The sequence below is a fragment of the Dasypus novemcinctus genome, chromosome 3 (genome assembly GCF_030445035.2).
Source record: "Dasypus novemcinctus isolate mDasNov1 chromosome 3, mDasNov1.1.hap2, whole genome shotgun sequence".
NCBI classification, from domain to species: Eukaryota; Metazoa; Chordata; class Mammalia; order Cingulata; family Dasypodidae; genus Dasypus; species Dasypus novemcinctus.
In genome coordinates, this window is record NC_080675.1 from 86,618,834 (window position 1) to 86,636,771 (window position 17,938).

At 44.7% G+C, this 17,938-nt stretch overlaps 1 long non-coding RNA gene across 2 annotated transcripts; it reads left to right on the forward strand.

The window, feature by feature from the left end:
• The first annotated feature begins 673 nt into the window (after positions 1 to 673).
• LOC131277958 (uncharacterized) lies at positions 674 to 17,722 on the forward strand. 2 transcript variants are annotated; one of them, XR_009185035.1, is made up of 4 exons: positions 674 to 801; positions 4,506 to 4,650; positions 12,189 to 12,260; positions 14,963 to 17,722. It is a non-coding gene; the product is annotated as an uncharacterized lncRNA (long non-coding RNA). The 2 variants fall into 2 exon arrangements; XR_009185036.1 differs by lacking the exon at positions 674 to 801 and adding an exon at positions 2,344 to 2,655.
• The last annotated feature ends 216 nt before the right edge of the window (positions 17,723 to 17,938 follow it).

The following is a 17,938-nucleotide window of genomic DNA, read 5'->3' on the forward strand; positions in this document are numbered from 1 at the left end:
GATCCCCCCCCCACCCCCCCGGTCCCCCCCCCCCCCCGCGCTGCTTCCTCCTCCTCCTCCTCCTCTCGCAGCAGCAGTCACAGCAGCAGCGGCAGCAGCCCAAGGGGGGGGAGAGCCGGGCGGCGGGCGGGCGCGTCCCGGAGCGGCCGCGGCGAGGCTGGGGAAGACAGCGATCGAGGCGGCTATAGCCACAATTAATTTTCCGAGCTACAGGCGCACACTAGGGCTGTAAAAAAATTTTTGGTTTAACCTTTCCTACCACCGGGCCAATCAGAGCCGGCGGCGTGCGGGAGCGTCTCTCCAGCCGTCGGCCAATCGGGGGGCCTGGGCCCTCCCCCCGCCGCCCCGCCCGCCGGCTCCCGCCCCCTCGGGCGCTCGCCTCCCCCTCGCCGCGGGCCTCGAACCCCGCGGCCGCGCCGAGCCGCGCAGGGCTACGCCGGCGGGAGCTCGCTGCGCCGAGGCCTGGCGCCGCGGCCCTTCCCCGCGCCCCCCGCCGCCCCCTCCACCGAAGTCCCCCTCTCAGGGCCAATAGCTCACGTTTCCGGCTTGCTTCTCATTGTAGTGGGTCATTTTCGTTTGAGCGTCAATGTTTTCCCTTATTGATTAATGTTTGTGTCCCATTTTATTTTTAAAAGCGGGGGTGGGGCGGGATGGGGGTGGGGGAAGGCGGAGAGTGGGCGCTCAGGGAAAGGATGAAAGGAGAGGGCAGGAAATGGAGGAAGAGGCCAGGCACCCCTTTCCGGAGTCGGCCCTGCGGCCCGGGTCTGGCCTTTCTGAGTCCGGAGAAGTGTGCCCTTGGAGGTAACCTTCGGACGAGGCTTCGGAGGGTCGGGAGGGAAAGGCCCACCTCTGGCGTGGGGAGGGGGTCCTATACCTTGGGGGAGGAGAGTCTGGGAGAGGTGTGGGAACGATGGGATGCGGAGGAGGAAGTGGACAGGCGAGCGCGGGGCCAAGCCAGGGTTACTTACTCGGTTCCTGCGGCCCCGGCGGCGGCGAACTCCGGGCTCGGAAGCCTCGGGGAAGCCAGGCCTGCGGCTCCCGGCGCGGCGGCGGCGGCGGCGGCGGCGGGCGGGGGCGGCTCAGTGGTGGGCGTCCCTGATGGTCTTCCGAAATGAGAGGTTCCCAGGGAGAAAACAAAACCAAACAATCTCAAAATAAACCAGGTAACACATGTTATATATGTGCGTCTATTCCTTTCCCTTCTCTCTTGCTCCAGACCGTCGCTCACGCGCGGGGTGAGTCGGTGTCTTTTCTCCTCGCCGCCCCAGCTTCTGCTCAGCTTCGAATCCGAATTGGAAGCGAGTAGCCGCAAGCTAGCTCCCTGGAAATGCTTTCATTTTGCTTGTTGACATTAGAAGAAAAATAAGGGTGGGCGTCTATTTCGTTCCCCCCCTTTTTTTCTTTTTCTTTTTAAGCTTTCGTATTTCCACTCCCTCTTTTTTTTTTTTTTTTTTTTCCTTTCCGTTTCTCAAATGCCTTTATTTTTCGCGGGCCTCAATCCTGAAGTAACAGCATCCTGAAACCAGCCCTTTCCCACCCTGAGTGCTGCCGGAAGGCTCCTAGGAGCCATGGGAACGTGGGTCTCACAATCTTGGCCTTTGGGACTGGGAAGGTTTGGTTGAAGGCTGAAGTGAGTGGGGAAATTGCGAATCAGGGGCTTTAAAAGGATCCCGTGGCCAGGGGCAGGGCTAAGGCCCAGCATTTCCCAGGCATTGGAATTTGGTGCGGAGCACACTGATCAAAGGCTGGCTCATCCCACACGGGCACGAAACACGCCACATTTTACGGAGGATGTAGCCTGGGACTTGAGGTTGGTGGAGGAGAAGTATAAATGAAAAACACCTTTCCCCCTCCTAAGGTAAATACTCATAAAATGCAGGCATTTCTTCACTTGGAGAAACTCTCAGTGAAATTGTCTGGCAGGCTTGGTTTTTAAGCAAATCAAGGAGGAAGAGAGAGTGATGCTAATATGTGATGTTTAAAATAAAGCTCAATTCTAAGATAAAGAATGCAGTTGATGAGTAGGCAGATCATTAGGGGCTTGTTCCACTCCCGCCCCCTCCGCCCACACACCTGAAATTCTAATAGAGAAATTTTAAAAATTACAAATGGCTAGGGACTTTTTAATATGTATGTGCTAGGAATGCCACAAAGGAGCTCTGAATATTGGACTAACCTCAAACAACCTTCTACTGTATGTATTTTTCCCCACCTCCACATATTTCCTTACTTTAAAACAAACTAATTACATATGGAAAAATTCAAAGGTTCCAGCAACCAACTTTGATAGTGACGTGGCCCCAGACGTTGACTTCTAAGCTCCGGATTTCTCACCGAGCCGGTGAGCTAATGGGCTGTGCCGGCCCCTCTGGAGACATCTGTGGATCTTCCTCTTCCTGCTCAGCTCTCCTCCTGCCGCTCTCCTCCCCTCCTCAGGCCTCTTCTTCCTACTTTTCCTAAACTCTTTCATCCCTCCTCCCCTCATTCTCCCTTCTACTCCTCCCTCCCTCCACCACTTCCCCTCCCTCCAATACTCTCCCTCTCCCTCCATCCCTCCACCCACTCCTCCCCATTTCTCTCCTCCCCCCCCCCCCACCCCCCTTCTCACCATCACTTATAATGGCACGCAGGGCTCCCTCTGAGGTGGACGGCCTGGTACGTTTTCGTAGTCGGTCTAGCGTGAAATGATTCGGTGTAACCGGATTCTTGGGAAAGGACAGGTTACGTAAACATTTACTGATGTGGAGTAACTATACTATTTGTACTCTGATATGCAGGAAGGAAAGTGTTGATTAACACAGAAGAAAAAAAAAAGCGAAATTAGCTGATTGCATGCTCATAAGTGCAAGCTGTCATTGAACTGCTTTTAAAATAGACACAGCTGGGTGTTTGTGTTGAAAAATTTCTTGTGTTTTTGCTAATACTGAAATAAGCATGATTTTGTATACCAAACATTTTCAGATCATTAAAATTTGTAATCTGTGCTGGTTTTAAACACAAAGAAAAGAAACAGAATCATTTCGATGTAAAATTTGCTGATATTATATTAACTCAATCAGGTCTGTACAAATTGTGCATTGTGCCTCCTAAAATCTGTTTGATCAATTTAATACACAAAGTGCCAAACGTGGGTATTGTTTGTTAACATTGGGCATTTTATTCAAATCGGAGCTCAGCAGCAAACTGGAGCAGCATTCCTTGAATACAACACCAGCTCTGACTGATGAATTTTTAATGTTTGAAGGTGTTTCTTAGGTCAAAGCTGAGAGGGCATGGTTTTGTAACCCTCTATAAAATTTTAGCAGGTGAAAATAAATTTTTTCTTTTGTTTACTTTCAAATGGTAAAAACTGGGGTCTGCTAATGAAAGCTGTACTCTGATTTTATATGCCAGGAACGTATATTGACTGGGAAACGTTTTCATGCAAATTAAGACTATGCCATATTATTTTAAGGATTGCAAGGATGTAAGACTCTCAAAATAGGATATTTGTGTAAGAACAAATAGCATGTAGTTTAAAATAATCATATTAGGAATCTATTCTCTTTAATGGCAGAGGTCATTTTGCAATCTTTCTGGAAGTGAGTTTGAATTCCTCCTAATAATTTAAATGCCCTTTTTGCTGAGATAGGGTAATGTATATATACATGGTAGGGCTCTTCAACAAAAGATGCACTGTTTACTCAGTGGCCCACCTTTGTCTCACCAGTGGCGTCTTTTTAGAAATGCTACTGGCTGAAATAGAGGGGGAGGGGTTCTTGGACAGAGTATTGTGTGTGTTGAAAGTTGTTGGACAGGGCTTTGTACACCCTACCTTCCAATTTGGGTGAAGATTGGATTTGAAGGACTGCCAGGCATCTATGTAGGGCCTCTGTCCCTAAGCACAGGAAGCCCTAGCTGTGAATTTCTAGCCTCGCTCAGTCTCTGTGATTACCTTCAGAAGACATCCAGTTACCTCAGACCTGAAATGAATTCTACATTATTTATTTATTTTTCGCTTGTGATCAACTTAATCTTGATCATCCTTACACACACACACACATTTACAAGTGTGTTCATTAATGAATAAAAGCAGAAGACAGATCAAGTGCAGTTTTGTGGTATCGTGCTAAACTTCTCCTCTGAGGTCCTCCTTCCTTCCCTCCTCCCCTCCCAAAAGAGGACAGGCCTTGTAAAGAGCGAACAGTTCCAAGGGAAGAATTGATTGGGAAGTGAATTAGATTATTCCCGCTCGCCTATTAATTAATAACGGAGGCTCCACAGCATTCTGCATCTGAATAGGGTGCAGTGCATTTCATCTTTCCATTTGGCGGTGTTTCATTGGCTTCCTTAGGGGCTAATTCCCACTTCTGGCCTGTGCTTCGCTTACTTTCTCCTTGTTACCTGCCGGTTAAATGCAGGTGGGTCTTATTTACCTAAAATCCATCCTGTTTTCGCCTCCCTGGACAGGGTGTCCTTGGAGCGGCGCCCAGTGCCAAGCTCTGGCTAAAGGTCTTTTCCTGCAGGTGCTCAGGGAGTCCCTGACCCCGTGACGTTTGGAAGCCAGCGGAATCCCTGCAGAGGCATCCAGGTATTTCCAGAATAATTCTGTGAGGAGTGAGGCTAGCCCTCGCTGGAGCCAACTCTTCTGTAATCCCTTCCTAACAGCAGGTAATGGTGCTAACATTTAGTGATTAGAAGTTACTCTTTAGCGTGTTGTATCCTTGTTCTGTGGGTTTTGGTTACAGGTTATACGATTAGGTTTGCGAGAACAGTAGTGAACTAAACTTCCCAGTAAGAGGTCTTCACACCAGGGAAGTGTTACTTTTCTGCAGCAGCCCTGCCTCGTCACTCATTAGGGAGCTGCAGGTTGTCAGCGGCTGCTCTCAGCACGCGCGCGCTCGCGCACCTTCAACATCCCCGGGGGCGCGCACAATCGCGCGCGTGAACACACACACACACCGCACTAAAACTAAATTAAGAAGCCGATGATTAAGACAAGCGTCTACTAGGCCTGTCATTTCAGCATCCTTCCATCATAACATTGTGGCACCGGCAATTTTGCTTGAGAACCTCGGGAAAAAAAAATCTATGGGAGAGCCTTGTATGTGAGAGTCGAAATGTTTAACTTGTATAAGCTAGGGAACCACTTCGGAAACAAGGAAGTCCAAGGTAAAACGAGAAGGCCCAGACAGAGACCTATGGGACTCTGCAGGCAGGTTGCTGTGACATTGCCAGAGGTTCCAGGCTCTCTGAAGACAGGTACAGACACATCCAAAGGAACCTTCCTGAGATCTGTAGCAAAATATGCGTGGGAGAGGCCTCTTGCCAAAACTACCAGGCTGAAAGCCAGGTGTGCAGAGCTTCACCACCAAATATAACCACCTCAGCTCCGAGGGTCCTTTGAAGTGCCTCCGAGGATCTTCTCAGTCTAATCCTCTGCATATGTCTTGTACATATAAAATGCCCTTCACCCTTTTACTTGCTTCCCATTATTTGCAAGCATGCTTGAGACCTTCGAGGGTGGACTATTTGCTGAAGGGGTTGAATCCCTAATAGTGTGTGGGGAGGCCTGTTCCATTCCTTCACTGCTTACCTTTTCGAGAAATGGTCCCACACCATCAGAGTAAATACACCCAAGGGACCAAGTCTTGTTTTGTCTCTGGTTGTTCGAAGAGAAAATGGCGCACCCCATCCTTCAAAGGGGTCAGGGAAAGGAAAATGAGGGAAGCTAGAGCTCAGGTCTGTAGCTTTAACTCTCCAGTCTATCTGAAAAGTGAACAAGTGAGACTTGACAAAAACCAGCACTCAGGAAAGTGCTAACTTGAACTTTCCACCAGTGGGACATTGAGGGAGAAAAATTATGACTTAAATACATAGGCTGGGAGAAAAGCTTACAGACCTCAACATATGAAGAGTCCAGACTTGTAACTATCCCATCACTGTTCTCCTTAATTAGTTGAAGCTTCCAATTTGATTTCCAGTAGAAGCCTGAATAGTCTAGAAGGTTTGTATGGCCCTTTGGAGAATGCTGGGCGCCAAGTCTCTCTGTTTTGAAGCAAACTTCCAAATTGCTCCCAAACTGGAGTCCTTGTGAGGAAAGATGGGACGGTGGGAGACGCAACCATTCTGCGGCCACTCTGCACTAATCACCCTCTCAATAGTTAAAAGTACAGAGTCCACAGAACAGCCCGAGGTTCATATGTGGGATTGATGACTAGGGTTCAGGACATGCTCTCCGCTGACAATCTGCGGAGCAATCAGAGGAGAGAAAACTGGGAAAGTGGGCGAGCAGGACAAGAGGAATGCTGAGAACCCTCCATCTCAACGTTCCCCCTTCACATGGGGAAAATCACACGAGAAAAAAAGTGAATTTATTAATCAGTCTGCTTTTTAAAAAATCCATGTGGACAAACCAAGAGGTCAATTTGTACCTCTTAGCCATCTCACACTCACTTGCCTTCTCTCTCTCCCTCTCTCCATCCATTCCAGTAGGTCTCTCCTCCCCCAACTCAATACTGTGAAAAATCTTTGGGGACAACGTTTCCTGCAAGGTCGCCTTTATCCCTCTTCCCTGCCCAGCCCCTCTGCGCGGTAACAGCGGCGGTTCCCGGTTCCCGGTGACGAGCGTCTCTTCTCTCAGCGCACACCCTCGCGCTGGTCCTGTGCTCCTTTGTCGCCAGCGCCTGCCGAGCGCAATCAAGCCAGAGAGGCCTTGCTTTCAGGTTTCATTTCCAGATCCCCCTCCCCTTAAAATTGCCTTTTCAGTCTAAATGTCTCGTGTTTGTATATCAGCACGAAAGCACACATACACAGATCAATATTTTTGGGCTAAGAGGTCATTTGCCACGGTGAACGGGGAAAATAAAGAGTTAAAGGTCTTTAGTGCATACTGGAATTAAGCACAGCTCCCAGTTAAATGAGGTGCAGTGCAGGTGGAGCAAATTCGAATATTCATTCACATTTAAGGGGTTTCGAAGTCAGTGGAGGAGTACAGTTGTACCTCTATATCTCTCCTGTCCTTTGGAAAGAGCCGCTTGCGGGGAGGTGAGAAGACGACAGGGTAAGCTAGATAGAGAACGCCGTCAGGAACAAGTTACCGCTATCCTGGGAAAACAAAACCACTCGACTCATCAGCTTCAGAATCTACAACAACAAAGGTGGTGTGGGGGAGGGTGCACTTTTATTTTTAAAACAATCCTAGATAGATTTTCTTGTTTACCAATTTTAGTATCTTCTTTCTGGTTTGTCCTAAGGCACCTAGGAGAGAAAGGAAAGTTAAAGAAGAAAGCACGGTCAGCAAGTTTGGCTCCCGAGTGTATGAATCACCGCGGTGAAGAGGTTTTTTTCTTCTTCTACCCCTCCCCTGCCCCGATCCATCCTTTTCTTTTCTCTTGGAGCGTGAACTTGCTAGGTAAGATAGATGAGGCCAAGAGGAAACCCAAGCGCTGAAGAAGCCCGGCTCATTCCGAAATCCGCCAGTGCCGCTGGCAGGCGGCGGCTGCGCGGTCACGGAGCTGCCAGGCTCCCTCCGGCTCCCACCCGAGCTGTCCCAACTTGAAGCCTCCCCGGCCGCCTGCCGTGCGGGCCATCGTACTCAGATCGCTTGCTCGTAGGTTGCCTACCCTTAGGTCTTGGAGTAAACACCCAAAAGACGAGAGAATGGTCCCTAAATGGTCTGAGTATCTGTTCTCCAGCCTGTAACACAAAAACGCAGCGCGCAGGTTTTCCTGGAGGACGTGCTAAGTCCTGACCACCAAACAAATCACGGAATGGGAGACACTAGATTTTAAGGCAATGTGGAATCACACATGAAATATGCCTTTTTCCCTCTTATTTTAATCAGAAGAAATTCCCTTTCTCTATTTACATGCATGAATACGGTATTGATTCCATGCCCCCGTTTATTTTTGGAGAAACGAAAAAAAGGTTTAGAATATCTTTCGCGTGCACTCTGCAGTCTTTGTCCCCTCGAAAATTTTCAGCTGATAGTGTGGCTGGTTGTGATCAGTTAGCATTGGAGTTTGCCCTAGGGTTGCTCCCCAGGGCGGACAAATGGCAGCCAACTCACCTCCACCTACTTTCTTCACCCACGTGCGTGTATCCACACCAGGTCTTTAGAAGCAGTTCAAAATCTTCAATCTTGGTTCCATTTGATTTTGTTTTGGTATTATTGATAAATATTGGGTCATGCACAAGCCTCTCATTAGAGCCTTTGGCTCTACTTTGGCTCCACTTAGCAGCTGTAACTCCTAGCGGGGCGTTTGAGTCCTGTCCTAAGAACTGAAGGGGTTTAGTAGGAAAAGAAGGGCACATTCTCTGCCCTTTCAGTTACAGAGATGGTTCCTTAAAATCCTACTTCCTGTCTGTCTGCTGTCAAGTTTATTTCTTGATTTGTTCCGATATGTGAACATTGGAGTAGGTGTGCGTGCCTCTCTTTTCCTGTCTTTTTTTTTTTTTTATCGAAATGGTCTAAAAGAAACTATTGATCCAGTTCACTACGTGTGTACATCTGAAACCAAAATGAACATAAGCAAGTAGACAGATAATTGTTATAATTGCGGGGGTGGGGTGGCTAGGTAGGGCTTTTGGGGGTTGGGTAAATTGGAGTAATATATACAGTTCATCTTTCGGCTGCGCCGTGTATACCCTTTCCCTTGATACATATTGCGCGTGAACTGAACCCATGGTCTGCTTGCCTTGGCATGTTTGAAGCCCCAGACTCCCAACAGTATCATTACAGGAAAGAGACAAAACCCCAATGACTTGATGCCGGAGGCGGCTGCCTTTGGGGTGGGGGCTGGGGAGTTTATCTGGGCGCTGGACTTTTCAGGAAGTGCTCCCACTCGCTCTCACTCCCTCGCAGGCAGAGTTCAGGTCTTCCCCGCGCTGAAGTGCAGGGAGAGGGTGGGGAAAGAAACAGATGATTTTCGACATTTCAAAGGGACTCTTTCTATTTATCAGTGTTACCGAAGTGTACGTTACTGGAGAAACAACAAAACAAGCATAGAGCTGCAATTTTCAAGAAAATAGGATCCCCAAATATAAAAATAAAAAAAGTAGCAGATAAGATGTATAATTCAATCAAATTACACAAAATTGCTTGAAAATCCAGAACAGTAGCGATCCATTATGCCTCTGTTTTATTAGTGACAAGTACAATTACTCTAAAATAAAGAACACTGGTGAATATATAATTGGCTGTAATCATGTTAGTGTTTGAATAAAAATGACGGGAACATTTAACACTTTGACAACAAAATGTTCAGAAATAACTTATTTATTCAAACAGTTTTTATTTTCCACCAAGTGAAGGAGAAACACAGTTTGCTTAGGAAAATCAATGACTTTTCCCTGCAATAAATAAATATCCAAAAGGGGGAAAAACAGCCCCGCACCTCTATATTATTACTATTATTATTTTTAACCACCAAGAGGCTTAATTCGGTGTTTGGAGTCAGCACTCGCCCAGTGATTGTTCGGTACCGAAGTCCGCCCCCTAGCGGAAGAGTTCTGTAGTTCACCCAACGCCAACCCCTTTTCCGGCCGTGACCTCGGAAATCAAAGTTAATATTTCTTTGCAAATTGCTCTTTAAACTAACTCCCTCCCCACACCCCCTCACATCCCCTTCAGCCCTACAACATCGTCACAATATTTTCTTAGTAATTGCTCTGTGCGAGTCTTTCTCTTCGGCAATTGACAGAAGCGCTGAGTCTCCGGCAGCGCGGCGCTCTCCCAGGAAAGCCAAGGGCGCGTTAGCGAAGCCGGTCCGGGAATATTTGGGTCTGGAGAGAGAATCCACTGTAGTCCAAAGTTCTTTCAGAGCCGTCTGAATTCGGGTCTCAAAGAGAGACGGCTGATGCCGGAACCACCACATGCCCAGGGCTTCTTTCGGGCTTTTTAAAGAGAAAGAACATCTTGGATCCCTCTGCCGGGTAGTGTGTACCGCGCGGGGCTTTTACACTCTCCTAAGTCCCTCCCGGCGCCCCTCCCCAAGTGAAGATGGGAGATCATGGCCTTTTTAATCAGTTCTCAGAGCCCCGTGGGTTCTTTAGTTTTCCTAGTGGGTTCCTTGAACACCGAGTTAAAGGAGTCAAGGGGGAAGACATATCTGGATGGGTAGAGGAAACCCCAGGTCATTGCACTGAGGCTGGAGTTTGGAGAAATCCTCACTTTGCGCGGGGGACCTTGGGACTGGGGCTGGAGGGACTCGGCGACTTTTCGCATTTTAGTGTGGGTGGATCCCAACCCTCCTCGCCTAGAAAAAGCCAGACTCACTCCTGGATCTCGCTTGGCTTCTTTAAACCATCTGGGGGAAAGGAAATACTAAATGAGGCTCAGGGGGCTTTGGAAAGAGAAGTTAATACTGAATGCGCAAAACGTCCGGTTAGTATATCCGTGCAGCAGGCTCAGTCGAGCGCAGCACGCCCGCCCTCCAGTCACTTCTCTCGGGCCAAACTTTCGTTTTCTTTTGCTTTAATGAAACTAAAACACTGCTCAGGCTGAAAGTTTGCTAAAAAGGCGAGGACCGAAGCAACAAGTTTAATTAGTTTTGGGAAAACACCGTGGAAAAGAATTGGACTTCAGTTAGGTTCCATTCCATCTGTTTCTCCCTCTCTCATTCCTTGCTTTCTCACTTTTCCTTCCCTATTCTCTCTTCTCCCTTCTCGCGCATTCTCTCTCTCAAGTATAGGATGAAAGAAGCTGCGTGGAGGTGGTGGCCATTTTTTTAATAGTGAGTTTTGGAACTTCCTCATTTGTCACTTTTCAGTCCGACACTCGAGTTTGAAGGAGACATCCCGGAGACGACTTTTCCTGTCGTCCCACCCAAAGGAGCCCCCAAACCACAGATTAAGCAGCTCGTTCCATCCTGCAGAAATTATTTTTTATAGTAAAACGAAATACATATATACATTTAAAAATAACCGAGCCTCAAAAACTGTTACCCCAGTTCAAGCATCCCTTCCACCCAAACCCGTAAGAGTTGAAGTCCTGCTCAGAGATGTTTCGTTTTGTTTCATGCACATCTAGCGCTACCACTATCAACATCCAGGACTATCATTCCTCTTCTGCATTATATTAACTGGCGATGTTAGCCGTCCCCTACGTGTTTAGGCTGCAAATGCGGGCTACTTAACGCAACAGAAATGCTCATCTGTGGAGATTTTTCCAAGGCAAGCCGCGAGGTTGGCTCCTTTTCTTTCTTTTCTTTCTAGAGCACGCCTACTACTCTCACCCCCTTCTTTATTTGAGGTGGGGGTTGGAAAAGGGGTTCATCATTTTAAGCATGTCTGTGAAAGCTCCCCCTTCTTTCTCCTGTCTGCCAGTCCACCTAGAGGGCTGATGAATTTTTGGTTTTCCTTCGTGAGCAAGAGTAGCTGGAAGCCACAATAGTGGCCACTTGGATGCCTCTCGGTTAACTTGCCTTCAGCCTTCCTTCCAGTCCATGCCTTTCCTTTTTCTTCACCTTAGTCCATAAAAATAGGTCAGGCTGACTCTCTGAGCCATGTCTGCCTCCTTCTTAGCCCCAGCCTTCTGAAGAGACTCCACTGGCTTTCTTTTAGCTGGCTGGGAAGCTAGATTGGAGATGCTGTCTGTTGGATTGTGCATGTGTTTGTGTCTGCACTGTGCATGTTTGTCTAGGTTAAATTACTTTATAGAGGTAACTCTCCTGGCTACCTGTTGTCTTTCCCATGGGGAAGACTTTCAGGCAAGAAATTACCTGAATTGGTTGATAGCCTTTTGTCAGGTCCTCTTCCTCTTTAAGTTGGGCTGGGAAAGCCATGATGTGTCCTCAGGATTCATACGTGCCCAGATTCAAAAAGGCCATCAGGGACAAAGCAAAGTAAAAATAAGTTAACATGTAATAGATATTGTTTAGCGGGCTTTGGTTTCAAAAGATGATTGTCTTCATTGTTCACACCAGGAACACTTTTTTCTTTTTCTAAGGCAGTGAATTATAGACATGGAGAACTGTAGAGTCGGAGAACTGTTTTCTAGCTCTGGCTCTACCATTACTACCTATGGATCTTTAGGCAAGTTACTTCAGTTTTGCAGGTCTTCCGGTCTTCATGTGAAAAATAAGTGATATGCATTCATTAATATATAAAAGACTCACTAAAAATTCTCTCAATAGCACAATTTAAAAATTTAGAATTTTAAAGAGTCTAAAAACCTTAAGAATCTTTTCTTCCTTTTTTTGTTGGAGCCTATCAAGAAAACTCATTCAAACGGCAGCAGCGACATCTAGTGACCAAGATGCTCAATAGCCACAATGGAGGTATGGCATTTTACTGAAGATAGTTTTCAGAGAGAGCCACGAATGATTTCAAAGTCGTGATTGTCTGTTTTGCAAACAGTGCTCATTTGATAGCAAAGGATATTTTTACTGAGCTATCTTATTGTAATAAGATAAATAAAGGAAAAGAGTTTATCTCATGTTTTCAAAAATTACAATTGTAAAGAATATCTTCCAATGCTTTAAACTCCAAGTGGAGAGTAATTCTAAAAACATGATTTGTGGGTTGTACTTTATTTAACTATTTTCCAAATGATCACTAGATATGTTTCTAAATAGATACTTAGAGAAAAGGAGACATCTCTGAAATTTCTTTTCTACAGGAATTTCCTTTTTCCTTTCTACCAACCATTTAGCTGATTTGAAATTGCTGTCTGATCTAGTCAATATCAGGAACATATTGAAAACACTACTGTTATTTAAGTAGTTGTGATCTATCTTCTGTCTATATCACTTTTGCTCAAAATATTTTAATATGCGAGGAAATGAGATTCCTGTTCATGGATGGCCTCCATCTCTTTTTTCCTGGAATGATTCAGTGAAAAGATGTCTGGGCACAGGTGAAGTCTTAGCAATGTCGGAGAGACTACACAGCACATTTCTTTTAAGAATAAAAATTTTAGCATTTGGTTGGCATTTAACACTCTAGGGAGAGGTGGTAGAAAGAATTCATCTCCTGTGAATTTATAAACTAGCTGTTTGTTTGGGTGTAGTTTGTGTGCGCAATCACTCTAGCACAATTGCGTTTCATTTCTTATTGGCAAAGAAACTGATAAATACTGAATATATGGATCCATTTTGTAACTTTAAAGGAGGTCAAATTTGTTTATTTCATTTTATTTTTGACCAGTCTATTCTGTGTGTTTATTATGGAATTTGGCTTCTAATTGGCATGCTAGCTAGCCTAGCCAGGTAGTTGCCTAGGGTGATAGATAACTGGACTAGTTGTTAACACCTGGGAGAATTTGAGCTAGTCACATCACTTCTCCAGACCTTAGTTTACTTGTACATATATTGAGGAGGTTGGATACTTTGTGATCCAGTATAGCCCAAAAGATCTATGGATCAATAAATCATTGGCCTTCATTTGAGAAGACCTCCTTATGCTTCTTCTCTTGTTATTTGTGACTCAAGGCAGAATTGGCTTTTGTCAATTCTGAACTTTTCAGTTAAGCCTTCCATTAGAAGTCAGGATTGATGACCCCTCCTTCTCTGTGTCTGGCCCATCTGCCCCTTTTTCTGATTTGAAAAATGATAAAAATCTTAGGCTCTCTAGTAGCCATTGACTAACTTATTGGCATGCGCTCAGCTCTCTCTCTTGCTGTCCATCAGAAAAATCATAGTGTGAGAACAGGACTAAACTGAACACAAAGCTGAAGCAGCTGTATTTGAGTTTTTCTAACATGTTCCCATATCCTCATGTGATGATTATTTATTATTATTATTATTATTATTACTATTATTATGAACCAGAGCCAGAATATTCTGGCTGCAAATAGCCCACATTCCCTTGCTGCTTCTGTGACCTTGGAAATAAATTCCTTCTGGAAGCAATAGTAAAATATCTCCAAATTCTATCTGTATTGGAACATTGTTACATGATTTAGCAAGAAGAAGACCACTTAAGGGAGACAAATAGCACCCTGTGATGCAAATATTCTCAGTATATAATATGGACTCCAGTGAGCCTGAAGATATATAGGAGAATCCTGTCTATACAGAGGAATGTTCTGAATTTGTCAAAGGTTTATGTCTTAGGTACTTTTCTGTTGTTCTTTAGACATCTTCCTGTTCTTCCTGTGACTCAGATGAGTATAAAAATATATGAATCTCTGTGTGGTAGGTTAAATTATGTACCCCAGAAAAACATATTCTTAATTTTAATCTATTCCTGTGGGTGTGGACCCATTGTAAATGGATCCTTTGAAGATGTTACTTTAGTTAAGATATGGCCAACTGAAACAGGATGCATCTTAATCCAGAGTACTGGAGTACTTTTATAAGCAGAAGAAATTCAGTAAAAGTAGAGAAAGCCACATGTGGGGGCAGAAGCTGGGCGTCAACAGAGCCAGGAAGAGAAAAGAGGACATAGCCATGTGATGGGAAATTCAAGGAACCCCAGAGATCATCAGAAGCCAGAACATGCCAACCCTGAGAGGAGATAAGCCTTTTAGTCTCTGAGTCAATATATTCCGTTATTAAGCCAACCCTTTTTGCAGTATTTTTTTTTTAGGAGTTGGGAAATTAAGGCACTCTATATGGGATTTTTTCCCCTGTGAATTCATTTCAGAGTCCATACAGAGAAATTTTATTTTATTTTAGAAGTGAAGAAACTGACCCAAAGAGGCTAAAATGACTCCTAAGGTCATGCCACTAGGAAGACACAGAAAAGAAGTGTGAATACTGGCTTATAGATAGGTTGCTAACTCGCTCCCCATCACCCTCCAGGTCTGAGAGTGGTATGACTTGGAACCCAAGTTACGACTGATGCTGCTGTTCATTAGGTCTCACCAAGATTCCACTGCACATATTGAGAAGTCTCAACTTTTAAAGTATTCTAGGAAACTTTTGTAACATGGTAGAGTCTGTGCTTTTCTTCTCTTTTTTTCTTTTAGAGAAGTTGTGGATTTATAGAACAATGATTTTCTCCTCTTAATACTAACAATTTTATATTCTTTCTACAGGAGTGTTAGTCTTTGCAAAAGGAATGCACTCAAAACATGTTTGCTAATCTTGGGATCCAAGAATTTGGAGTTGGAAGGAATCTCAATCATCATCTGATTCAGAAGCTCTTGAGAGAGATCACTGTTGAATCAATGGTTCCTGAGAACTGTGCTGAGCCAGAGTCCAGAATATTTTGAGTATCATGGTGTTTCTTCCTGCCCTTCTCCCTTGTTTCATGGTTTCATGTCTTAATGTATTTGGGAACCCCATTCCTGCTGGCTACCCTACGGACTGGCTTATTAAATGGACGACCTCTTCAACAGTACATGATGGCTCACCATCTCGTCAGCTGGGAACTGTTTGATCTTCCTCCTGAACACACTTTTATCTCTGGTAGCTCTCTGCTGCCCTCAACTGACATTCAGCCACCAGAACTAGCTCACATTCTTCCCAATCTACACTAACCCCTTGCATCCCTTGCTTCAAATGAGATATAGAACAATATTAACCATGTCACTACTTGTAGGTTTTATGGACTGAAAAATGGAACTCAGACCTCTCCATGTGTACTTACACCCATGTTCTCTCTGACTTCTTCCAAGTTTACTGATGACTGGTGAAGGAAGATATCTGGCTTTCATTATTTCAAGCAGTTGTACTAGACTGTTGGGGAGGACTTACTCCAAAATGCAAACCTTCAATTTAATTTTCAAGTTGAGATACACTTCAACTAAAATGATACAAGATAAGAGATTTCTGAACTTGGTGTGCTTTCTCACTCTGAAGAATAATATTAAACATTTCATCTTTAATGTTATAAAGAGAGAGAGAACCATATGAAGTTCCTGAGTAATGTGTTAACTTTCTCATTTATTCAACAAATATGTATTGGCACATATTGTATGCTGGACACTGTTCTCAGTCCTGAGGATACAGCAATGGTTAATGGAGAAAACCAAGCAAAGCAAACACATCTTCTGCATTTATTGAACTTGCTTTCTAGCTGGGGAAGAAAAACATTAAACCCTTTAGGTGTATATGGCATTCCCATATCTATTTTTTTTTTTTTTTTACTATTTGTTTATTTCTTCCCATCCCCTCATTGTTTGCACTTGCTGTGTCTGTTATATGCTCATCTTCCTTTTAGGAGACACCAGGAACCTAACCCCAGACCTCCCAGGCGAGAGGGTGGTGCCTAATTGCTTGAGCCACCTTGTATTAGTCAGCCAAAGGGGTGCTGATGGAAAATACCAGAAATTGGTTGGTTTTTATAAAGGGTATCTATTTGGGGTAGGAGCTTACAGATACCAGGTCATAAAGCATAAGTTACTTCCCTTACCAGAGTCTATTTGGAGCAAGATGGCTGCTGACATCTGTGAGGGTTCAGGCTTCCTGGGTTCCTACGTTCCTGGGACTTGCTTTATTCTGTCTTCAAGGTTCCTTTCTTCCTGGGGCTGGCTTCTCTTTCCTCTGTGTGCTAACTTCCCAGGGCTCCAGTTCAAGTCTTCAGCATCAAACTCCAAAATCAAAACTCCAACATTAAAAGCCCTCAACTCTGTTCTTTGCCATGCCTTTTATCTGTGAGTCACCACCCACCAAGGGGTGAGGACTCAATGCCCTAATTATAACTCAGTCGTGCCCAGGTACAGATCAGATTACAAGCATAATCCAATATTTCTTTTTGGAATTCATCAATTATATCAAACTGTTACACATCTCCTCTTCCTGCTTTTATTGTATCTCTCAATATATTTTCCTCTTTGGATCTCCTGTTGTGTCATCTTGTCTCAGCTTGTTGTGCCAGCCTATTGCGTCATTTCACTGTCTCACTTGTCTTCTTTAGAAGGCACCGGGGGCTGAACCCGGGACCTCCCATGTGGTATGCAGGAGCTCAATTGCTTGAGCCACATCCGCTTCCCCCGCTTCCTCCATATATGTTTCTTACCACAAATACCCTATAAAGATTCCATGTCTTTAAGAATGTAGATTTTAAGGTTAAGAGAAGCATACACAGAGGTTAGTTAGGAACTATGTATATTATAAATATTCAGTGTGTCCTTTCTTCCACCTTCACTCCCTCTCTTCTTCTTCCCTCATTCCCTCTATCCTTCTCTCTCTCCCTGCCTTCCTACCTGGATTTATTGTAAACAGAGTATGGAACTATAAAAACAATTGATGCAGATGAGTATGTGAATTCCTCAGCAGTGGCAATGCTTTATCTTTAGATCCTACCACAATTTTCTTTCCTGTTGGAATGTATGTTTGCCACCTTGTACTCCCTGTAATAGATGCCACAGGGATCCTGCTATTGCTGCCAATGATGAAGTTCTCTTTTTCCTCTTATTTTTATTTATATTTTGTTATCTTTTTATGTCTCTTGACTTACCATGGATTAACTCTAATGGATATCACTGGCTAAGTGGAATAAGTGTTTCCTTATCTATATGGCAGAGCTACCAATCTTAACTAAGCAAATATAATCACCAGGTCCCTCTTCTCTACCTGGTCTCTTCCAAATGGGTATTTGTCCTAGGTGAAAGGCAATAGGTTTAGAAAACAAGACAAAACAAAATAAAGTAGTATTGACATTACTTACAGACATACATTATTGGTGAAAGACTTATAAGTGTGATATCAGGGACCCAGAGCCACTACAAGCTGTCTGTCCTTCCTCAGGAGGAATCCCAGGTTCCAAGCCATCTACCATACACTTACGAACTACTTGTCAAAAAAGCTGTTTGCAGTTCTTCCAATTGGATATAAAGCTTAGATGATTTATAGCTTTGTTTCTGTGTGAGTTTGTGGAATGAGGTTCTACCCGGTATGACATGGGAATACGGCGTCAGGCACAACAGAAACTTTCAGCAACTGACCCCTCTATTACTTACACAGCACAAAGGGTCCAAAAGAGAGGGGAAGAAATTCCATCATGGCTGATCTGATCTCCCAGGGTGGCCCAAATGGCTGTGGTTGGGGTTGGTAGAGGGCAGCTCTGC